This window comes from Prionailurus bengalensis, chromosome D3 (genome assembly GCF_016509475.1).
Source record: "Prionailurus bengalensis isolate Pbe53 chromosome D3, Fcat_Pben_1.1_paternal_pri, whole genome shotgun sequence".
Classification (NCBI taxonomy): Eukaryota; Metazoa; Chordata; class Mammalia; order Carnivora; family Felidae; genus Prionailurus; species Prionailurus bengalensis.
The window spans coordinates 414,130-424,637 of record NC_057356.1 but is presented as its reverse complement, the minus strand read 5'-3'; the positions used below and the strand labels follow the sequence as shown (position 1 = coordinate 424,637).

Below are 10,508 nucleotides of genomic sequence, written 5' to 3'. Positions count from 1 at the left end.
GTGGGGCTCGAACTCATAAACCCGTGAGATCACGACCTGAGCCGAAATCAAGAGTCAGGCACTTAACTGACTGAGGCTGCCAGATGCCCCCAGACATACTCTTTTTATATATGAGCTAGTGATCCCTAGCCGAAATCAGGCTCAGGGCCCCAGGCAGCTCCTGCATTTCAGGGGCCACGTTTCCCCTCCTGACTCATTTCAGCAGGCAGGGAGCGGGGGTCTGCAGCCCAGCTGCTGAAATCGTGGCGATACCTGCTTTCAAGTCTGATTCCAGGAGCAGCAGAGGGGAGGAAAGACCTACCAGAAGACGGTGGAGCCCTGGGGAGCCTGCCCGGGGGAGGGGAGGACAGCCTGGGCTGGTGGCAAGAGGGAGCTTCTGCAGACAGAGGGCCAGGGTACAGGCAACCAGGGAGCCCCGGCCATTCCCCTGAGGGCCCCCTGACTGCCCTGATTTCTGGCCCTGACCCTGCCCTCCATCAGGAACAGGTGTCCTACTTAATCGTCGGCCCTGAGGGGCTCAGGGCTGGGACGTGCCCAGCCTCTCTCACGGCCCGGTGACGACTCGGAGAGGCCAAGGGCAGGAAAGGCAAGCAGGCTGACATTCGTGCGCCACAGAGCTCCCCTTTAGCACCTTCGAGAACATCCAACAGGGTGCACATAAAACATAAAAAATAGCAGTTTCTAACACACAGGGATGCCCGGGTGGCCCAGTCGGTTGAGCATCTGACTTCGGCTCAGGTCACGATCTCGTGGTTCATGCGTTCAAGCCCGTGTCAGGTTCTGTGCTGACAGCTCGGAGCCCGGAGCCTGATTCTGTGTCTCCCTCTCTCTCTGCCCCTCCCCTTCTCACACTCTTTCTCTCTCCTTTCCTCTCTCTCAAAAATAAATAAACATTTTAAAAAATTAAAAATAATAAGTTTCTAACACACAAAGCATTTTGTACAAAACGTTCATGGCACCGAGAAAGCCATTCGATTGAGAACACAATGACTTTGGCTCTTACTCTGAAAATCAGTGTGCAAACTGTTCACGATGTAATAGTAAAATGCCACGAGGCACACCGGATCAGCGGGATAAGGTGTGTGCGTGTGCACGTGTGTGCTTGTAGCACCTTCACTGCACACACCTGTGTCCCAGGCTGACTCCTGAGTCACGCTCATCTGAGCGGCTTGGGCTGGTAGTCCCAGGGAAAAATTCCCTCAGGGGCTCACACTGTGTCTTCAGAAAGCGACTCTCGGGGCGCCTGGGTGGCTCAGTCGGTTAAGCGGCCGGCTTCGGCTCAGGTCATGATCTCACGGTTCGTGAGTTCAAGCCCCGCGTCGGGCTCTGTGCTGACAGCTCGGAGCCTGGAGCCTGTTTCCGATTCTGTGTCTCCCTCTCTCTGACCCTCCCCCGTTCATGCTCTGTCTCTCTCTGTCTCAAAAATAAATAAACATTAAAAAAAAAAAAAAAAGAAAGCGACTCTCATTCTCTGGAACATTTGGAACCGAGGGCATTTTTCTCCCTCAGGAGGTCATAGCCTTCTACTTCCCGATGCTCCTTGTCTACCTTTCTGATTCAACTTAAGAAGAATAACAAGGGAGCACCTGGGGGGCTCACTCCTTTGAACGTCTGTCTCCGGATTTTGACTCAGGTCATGATCCTGGTGTTGTGGGATCGAGCCCCGCGTGTAGCCCTGCATGAAGCCCCAAGTCAGGCTCAGCAGTGGGCATGCAGCCTGCTTGGGATTCTCTCTCTGTCTCCCCTGCTCTCTCTCTTGTTCTCTCTCTCTCTCAAATAAAAATAAAAAAAATTAGGGGTGCCTCGGTGGCTCAGTCAGTTGAGCGTCCAACTTTGGCTCAGGTCGTGATCTCACAGTCTGTGGGTTCGAGCCCCGCGCCGAGCTCTGTGCTGACAGCTGGAGTCTGGAGCCTGCTTCTGATTCTGTGTCTTCCTCTCTCTCTGCCACTACCCCTCTCGTGTTCTGTCTCCCTCTCTTCCTCTCTCAAAAATAAACATTAAACAAATTAAAATTAAAATTAAAAAGAAGAATATAACTTTGGATATAAGCTTTGTTTTAAATTTTTAATTTTACTTTTTTTAAAGTTTTCATTTGAGAGAGACAATGCAAGCAGGGGAGGGGCAGAGAGAGAAGGGGACGGAGACTCCAAAGCAGGTTCCACGCTGACAGCATGGAGCCCCACTCAGAGTTCAAACCCATGAACCGTGAGATCGTGACCTAAGCCAAAGTCGGATGCTCAACCGACTGAGCCACCCAGGTACCCTTAAGATTCAATAATCACGCTTACTAGCACTAATTAATATGATTGTTAAATTAAAATTTTTAACGTATATTTTAATATAATTTATATTTATCATATATACAATTTATAATACATATAAAATTTAGTATACTTTTAAATATAAATCTTATTATATCCTAAGCCAATTTTAGAATAATCCTATTACAGCTCAAATCGTAGAACCAGGCAAATGGAATAAAAGCATACATGTATTTCTTTCTGTTGACTTACTTTGCTGTTTCAAGGGAAAATGTGCATGTTCTTAGGCCCTGCCGCTGTGGGGAATAAGCTTAGGAACTCCCTGAGCCTGCACTGATGGGTTAACAAAGCATAACGAATTACAAAGCCAGAGGATGCTGACACCCAAGTTTGGGTAACAAGGTTAGGTAAATAGGTATGGAGAGAACAGCCGAGGCCCTAAGATAGAAAGGGCGGGGCCAAAGCCCCAGGATAGGGAGGGCTGGGCAAAGGCCCCAATGCAGAGGTATATGAGGTAAACAAGATTAGGTGTTCAGGGCGAAAGTGTCCCCCAATTTAGTACTGTAGCAGAAAGCTGCTTTCACAGGAAGGAAGGACCAAATTGGGTAAATGGGTAAACGGGACTATAGACCACTGCGGGCAAAAGTTGCCCAAAGTGGAGCTAATTAGCAAAAGAAAGGTGCCTTGGTGACCCTGAGGTAGCACGCTCTGTCTTTCTCGTCCCCTAGGCTGGCAAGATACACAGACGCAGCGCCTATGTCTGCTGCTCAGCGCCAGGATTTTGTTTTGTGTTAACCCAAACCCCTAACACCGTGTATCTTCAAAACCCTCTTTCCCTCATGCCCATGAGTTAATATTCACAGATTTATTGTCTCTTTGTGCACGTCCATCACCATGTTTGTAAGCCTTCTGATCCTAATTAAAACGGAGCAAGGACCCTTAGTCGGGGCTGTTGTCTCCTCCTGGACATTAGCCATCTCTTGCATTTTAATCCTGCATCCTGCTTTCGTGCTGGACAAGAAAGAACTCAAGACCCAGAGTCTACAACACGCCACATAGAGAAAAAAGTCATTTATGCTTTAAATTCTAACTCAGGGTCTGTCTTCCCACAACCCTTCATGATGAGCTCAGTCACCCACAACAAACGAACCTGCTTTTTGCCAGGGCCACAGAGTAAAGGCAGACTTGTGGCCCATACAGGTCAGCTGAGTTCTCTGCAGCCATCATTGCTCCGGAGTGGACCCCGCAACCAAGGGTGCAGCTGAGCGGATGACCTTGATGTACTACACTGTTTCACTGTTCCCGACCAATTCATCCACCAGCTTTATAAAACTATTATTCGATCACCAGTTTATCAACTGCATAGTAGAATTTCTTTGTCCTATCTTTGTGGTAAACGTTCTAACTGGATAAGCGCATGCACAAAGGAAAGTTTTCCAAAACAATTAGTGCTGCACAACTGTGCGAAGGAAAAGTGTACATGGAAGTGTCACACACTATTTAAAACTTGAAAATCAACAGTGTTAGTACTTACGAACATTTTGTAAGATTCAGGCCACATGTTTTAGATTAAAAGAGTCTAGTAGACGCTAACTGGAATAATCGAATAAAATATTTCTTTTTTACAAGGGAAGAATAGATTTACAGCGTGCGATTGTGTGAATTACTTAAAATTTGAGAATAAGGATTTAATATTAAAAAAATCTTAATAAATATGGGGTGTGTGATAACTTTTATTTTGTGGAAATAAAAGGATGTTAATATGTAACTTGACAGTATCCATTCTTTTTCAAGTGTTCACTAATTTATTTAATCAAAAGTTTGAATATTATAGACGAGTCTGTCCTATCATAACATAGAACTTCCTGTGATCTCAAGATGCACCCAGTGTGTTCAACAAAGAGTAATCTCAGAATGGCTGATTTCAAGAGGTTGTGAATGTCTTATGCTCTGTTTTGTTCTAATTTTTTTTTAACGTTTATTTATTTTTGAGACAGAGAGAGACAGAGCATGAATGGGGGAGGGTCAGAGAGAGGGAGACACAGAATCCAAAACAGGCTCCAGGCTCTGAGCGGTCAGCACAGAGCCCGACACGGGGCTCGAACTCATGGACCACGAGATCATGACCTGAGCCGAAGTCGGACTCTTAACTGACTGAGCCACCCAGGCGCCCCTGTTCTAAATTGTCTATACTTGCAGGTGATGTGAGTGTGAGCCCTATATGTAAATTGCTACTTAAGCTCCTATGCATACATGCACTCTAGTGATTATAAAATATGGTGACCAAAATTAAAATGTGAAATTCAGCGGATAGCTCTGAAATATTTTCATGTGGTTATTTACAAACAGGGAAACTGTGGGTTACTAAAGATGCCTTCACAATCTCTGTTCCCAAAAGACACTCAGATTAAAACAATTACCAAACACGGTGAATGTACACTCTAGAAATCCATAAATGTCAGCCTCTGTCCATCCTTATTGTGAAGACTGATTTCAAAAGCAGGAGACTATCTTCCTGATGGCTTTAGGAGTCCGGTACTACATCGCAAGTTCTAATTAATGCACAAGTTTCATATTGACAAAGCGTGTGGCCTCACCCCGGCTGACTCGAAGCCAGTGGTGGGTGATGGTCCAGTGAGACCAAAGAAAGGACCTAGAGAGAACGACGGGGAGACAGGCTTCCTGGGGGGACCTGTGTGCAGGGAGTCCGGCAGTGACCAAATGGACAAAGTATCGCCGCTGGGATCTACGTGCAGCAAGCTGTTAGAACAACTAACCCAACAACTACCTGGGCCCTTCCCCTCCTTGCATGGCCAGCGTGCAAGGACACCTTTGCTTACAAGGGAGACACTCCAGCTTGGTCACCCCCGGAGTCCCTGACCTGGAACGCTGAGCACGTTTTTCTACATGTCCTGCCTGATGGGAATATAGAGGGAGGTCAGGGTCTCTACATTCTCAAGGCAGTGATTGACAGGGGCACCACACCAGGGATCCAGCACACGGCACACACACACAACTTTGAACGTGCCTACCGTATACATGAGAACACTACCGATGTGGCCGTAAACCGCAGTGGGACAAGCCATGAATCATCTTTCATAACTTGTACATCCACCAGAGTGTGACACGTAAACATTCATCATTCCCATTTTATGATTGGGAGTTTTCATGATGAAATATTTTAATTCTTTACACATAATTGTCTATTTATAAATAATTATTTTATGTGTAAAATACACAATTTACTTGTTTACTTATGTATACATATATACCTTGAAGAACATAGCGTATATATGTCATAAACACATATGCTGAGATATTTAGATGAGTTAAAAACTATGAAACAATAGCCAAAATAGATCAAATAGATCAAATAGATCAAATCTATAGCCATTACTATATGAAATAGTCATTACTATATGACACATTAAATGCTTCATATAAACATTTTTACTGAATAATTTTTCATGTGTCTTTATGAGATTTGAATACGTTTGTTTCTATCCAGGCAACACAACTTATGAGCCTTTCTCAGGGGTGCAGTCCCTCAAACTGACAACATACACTGCACTTCTATTAGCAATAAGGTTTCCTCTGCCAGAACCTGGGCTCCTTCTCTTATTTATTGAGTTGTAAGAGTTCTTCATATATCTGTATGTGTGAGTTCTCTCTCTCTCTCTCTCTCTCTCTCTCTCTCTCTCTCCCCCTCCCGCCCCTTCTCTCTCTCTCTCTCCATATATATATGTATATATATATATATATATATATATATATATATACCACATACGATTTACAAATATTTTCCTCCTCTTCTGTGGGGTATCTTTAAGCTTTCCTGTCTTTTGAAGCACAAAAGGTTTTAATTTGGATGAAGTCCAATTTGTTTTTTCCTCTGTTGCTCTTTCTTCTAAGAATCCCTTGGCGAACCCTCAGGGTCATGAAGGGCTACCCCTAACTCATCCCTCTGGGCCAAGCTGCCTTCCAGACTATATTATCTTGCCTCCCTACCAGCAGTGTAGGAGTTCCAGTAGCTCCATATATCTCTTCACCAGCACTCAATATCATCAGTCACTTCTTCTGTTTGTTGTTAGCATTTCTAATAGGTGGGTATTCTAATAGGTAGCATTGCTGCTAGGTTTCTAATGAGTGATAATCTCATTGCGGCATTAAATTCCCTAGTAATGATGTGAGTCATAGTCTCTTGTGTTTATTTAATATACATAAACTTTCTCTGAAGTGTTCAACTATTTTGCCCATTAAAAAATTTGAGTTGTGGGGTGCCTAGGTGGCTCAGCCGGTTGAGCATCCGAATTCAGCTCAGGTCATGATCTCACAGTTTGTGGGTTCAAGCCCCGTGCCGGGCTCTGTGCTGACAGCTCAGAGCCTGGAGCCTGCTTCAGATTCTGAGTCTCCCTCTCTCTGCCCCACCCTCTTTCTCTCTCAAAAATAAATAAACATTTAGACTCTGGTACAGGTTCAGGTTTGGGAACTTTCAGGATGTCACTAGTAGAAGTGGCCTCTTGTACTGAAGGTTCTTTTACTTTCACTGATGGTTCTGGGAGCTCTGGAGTTTTCTCCTTCTTTCCTGGAGCAGGGGAAGGACTCCGGCTCTCGGTTCTGTGGCGGGGAGACGAGAATGACTGCGCTTTCTCTCTCTCCTGACAGGGGAAGATCGTCTTCTAGGGGAAGGAGATCTGGATTTGCGTCTTCTTGGGCTCGAGACCTCTCCCTTTTTTCTCTGCTGCTTTCTTTTTCTTCCTTATCCCTCTTACCCTTGTCTTCATCTTGCTTTTTCATAGATGCCAACTTTTCTTGTTCAATTTGTCTTTGTGTTATTTCTTCTTTCTTCAGTTCTAGAAAAGCAGAAGGGATTCCGGCGATGTTTTCTTGTGCACTTAAGAGCAGGGGCCACAGTTCTCCCATCAATTCTCTAGCATTTTTTCCATTCAAAAACCCAGTCAGGTTGATTTGCATCATTTTGGAGTCTGGATTCTTCACTTCCAGCTGGTCGAATATAAACTCAGTCACCACATCATCCTCAAACCCAAGGATTTCCGTTACTCGTTTTGTTACCCAAGGCTTTATAACCTCCAAATTTACTTTGCTCGTATCCACCCTTTTTTCTAGGCATTCTGCAAATTTCAGCTGCTTCAGTAACTTCTTCTGTTTGTTGCTGAACCGATTATCCCGTTCTGCACTCGTTCCGCGGAAGAATCCCGCGTCCATCCGGCCGCCTCGCTCGAGATCGCTCCCTATCCCAAGACACACCGCGCCCTCCGCGGAAACATTCCGAAAAAGAAAAGGAGAAGGAGGAGCCCCGACCAAGATCTCGCTCACCTCCCAAATCAAGATCCCGGACACGGTCTCGCTCTCCTTCTCCTACTCGACCTAGACGGCGTCAGAGATCCCGATCAAGATCCTACTCCCCGAGGGGCGCCTGGGTGGCGCAGTGGGTTAAGCGTCCGACTTCAGCCAGGTCACGATCTCGCGGTCCGGGAGTTCGAGCCCCGCGTCAGGCTCTGGGCTGATGACTCGGAGCCCGGAGCCTGTTTCCGATTCTGTGTCTCCCTCTCACTCTGCCCCTCCCCCGTTCATGCTCTGTCTCTCTCTGTCCCAAAAATAAATAAACGTTGAAAAAAAAAAAAAAAAAAAAAAAAAAAAAGATCCTACTCCCCGAGAAGGCGGCCATCTCCTCCAAGAAGAACTCCACCAAGACGAACGCCACCTCCACCCGGGCATAGAAGAAGTAGCTCTCCAGGGAGACGAGGAAGGCGTTCACCAGCGGCCTTGTCCGGAGGAAGTTCGTCATCTTCTTCGTCTCGGCCCGGTCACCGCCAAAGAAGCCCCCTAAGGGGACGTCCGGCCCCCCTCGGAAAGCTCGTAGGCTGTCTCCTTCAGCCAGTCCTCCGACGCGAAGGCATAGGCCGTGTCACCTCCGGCACCTGCGCCGCCAAACGCGCGTGATCCCCCAACACCCCAGCAGCCAAACCGGACAAGGCACAGTCGTGTTTCTGGCTCTCCGGGGAGAACTTCAGGTAAAGCGACGAAACACAAAGGTACCGAGAAAAGAGCGTCCCCTCCACCAGCACCTAAGCCTAGAAAAGTAGAGTTGTCCGAATCGGGAGAAGATAAAGGTGGCAAAATGGCTGCGGCCGACTCCGTGCCGCAGAGACGCCAGTACAGACGACGGAACCAGCAGCCTTCGTCGGATTCTGGCTCCTCTTCTTCCTCGGGACGTGAGCGACCCAAAAGGTCCCGTGTGAAGAACGGTGAGGCAGGCAGGCGGCGGAGACATTCCCCTTCCCGGAGTGCCTCTCCCTCCCCTCGAAAGCGCCAGAAAGAGACTCCCCCTCCCCACCGCCCACCGGAAGGCGCCGTCCTCCTTCTCCTGCCCCCCCTCCTCGAAGGCGCGGGTCTCCCACACCGCCAGCTCGACGCAGGGCTCCTTCCCCTCCCCTCCCCCCGGCGCCGCTCACCGTCCCCGAGAAGGTACTCTCCTCCGACGCCGAGGAGCTACTCCCCTTCTCCGCCTGCAAAGAGAAGAACGGCTTCTCCCCCTCCCCTCCCCCCCCCCAAACGAAGGGCCTCGCCGTCTCCACCACCAAAGCGCCGGGTCTCCCGTTCTCCACCTCCCAAACCGAGAAGCTCCCCGGTCACCCAGAGACGTTCGCCTTCGTTATCATCAAAGCATAGGACAGGGTCTTCCCCGAGCCCATCTACCCGGGAGCCCCGTCACCACACCCAAAGAAACGGCATTCTCCCTCACCGCGGCCTCGAGCTCCTCAGACCTCCTCAAGTCCTCCGCCTGTTCCAAGAGGAGCGCCGTCATCACCCCGAAGAAGGCAGTCCCCATCTCCAAGTCATAGGCCCATTAGGAGAGTCTCCAGGACTCCGGAACCCAAAAAGACAAAGAAGGCTGCCTCACCAAGCGCTCAGTCTGTAAGGAGGGTTTCATCCTCCCGATCTGTCTCAGGATCTCCTGAGCCGGCAGTTAAAAAACCCCCAGCACCGGGCGCCTGGGTGGCTCAGTTGGTTAAGCGGCCGACTTCGGCTCAGGTCACGAGCTCACACTCCGTGAGTTCGAGCCCCGCGTCGGGCTCTGTGCTGACCGCTCAGAGCCTGGAGCCTGTTTCCGATTCTGGGTCTCCCTCTCTCTCTGACCCTCCCCCGTTCATGCTCTGTCTCTCTCTGTCCCAAAAATAAATAAACGTTGAAAAAAAAAATTTAAAAAAAAAATAAAAAAAATAAACATTAAAAAAAAAAAAAAAAAAAAAAAACCCCAGCACCTCAGCCTCCTGTCCAGTCTCAGTCACCCTCTACCAACTGGTCTCCAGCGGTACCGGTCAAAAAGGCCAAAAGCCCAACACCAAGCCCATCTCCGGCAAGGAACTCAGACCCAGAAGGAGGTGGAAAGAAAAAGAAGGACAAGAAACACAAAAAGGATAAGAAGCACAAAAAACACAAGAAGGAAAAGGCGTGGCTGCAGCCGCTGCGGCTGCTGTAACCCCTGCAGCCATGCTGCTCCCACAACCACATCAGCACAGGAGGAACCGGAAGCGGAGCCCGAGCCTAAGAAGGAGACCGAAAGCCACCCCGAAGACAACCTCGATGACTTAGAAAAGCACCTGCGTGAAAAGGCGCTGAGGTCGATGCGGAAGGCTCAAGTGTCCCCACAGGCTTAGGTGGGAATGCGTGTTACGATGTACATTTTATTTGGTTTGTACGCAATTCAATTTCAAAATTGCTAAAATGTGTTTGAGCTTTAGACTATAACATTTGTTGTAATAATTGCTAGGTTGAAGTTCACCATGTAAAAAAAAAAAGGGCATGGATTTACATTGCAAAAGGTGTCCACAGTGTATTAGTGACATTCTTTCATTGACAGCTGACATAAATTTCATTTAGAGTGAAATATTTTAAGCCAAAAAAAAAATCCCCTTTTTAAAAAAGGGGGTTTCAATATTGTTGGCATTCTTATGGTTTCTTTAAAGGCCTTGGCTATTCCCAGAGGTTTTCCTTTCTTTTCGGTTTTTTTTCCCCCTTTATTTTTTTTCTCATTTGAGTCTTAGCACCCATTTAAGTTATGATGCTTCCAACCTTGTACGGTTTGCAAGCTAGCCCAGAAATAAGACCACTGTTGAACTACCCCAAAAGTATAAATGAACATTTTGATGCCACAATCTTTCCTGTTGCCTGTGGAGTCTCTGCTGAAATGAATCCAGATTCGAGCTCTAGGATGAGACGGAA

At 47.6% G+C, this 10,508-nt stretch overlaps 1 long non-coding RNA gene and 1 pseudogene across 1 annotated transcript; one reads left to right on the top strand and one right to left on the bottom strand.

The window, feature by feature from the left end:
- Positions 1-848: 848 nt before the first annotated feature.
- LOC122470081 lies at positions 849-7,542 on the bottom strand. Its single transcript, XR_006293817.1, has 3 exons — positions 6,985-7,542; positions 5,272-5,277; positions 849-861 (listed from the first exon to the last, which is right to left on the bottom strand). It is a non-coding gene; the product is annotated as an uncharacterized LOC122470081 (long non-coding RNA).
- Positions 7,543-7,922: 380 nt separating this feature from the next.
- On the top strand, positions 7,923-9,278 carry LOC122470909 (annotated as a pseudogene).
- Positions 9,279-10,508: the final 1,230 nt, after the last annotated feature.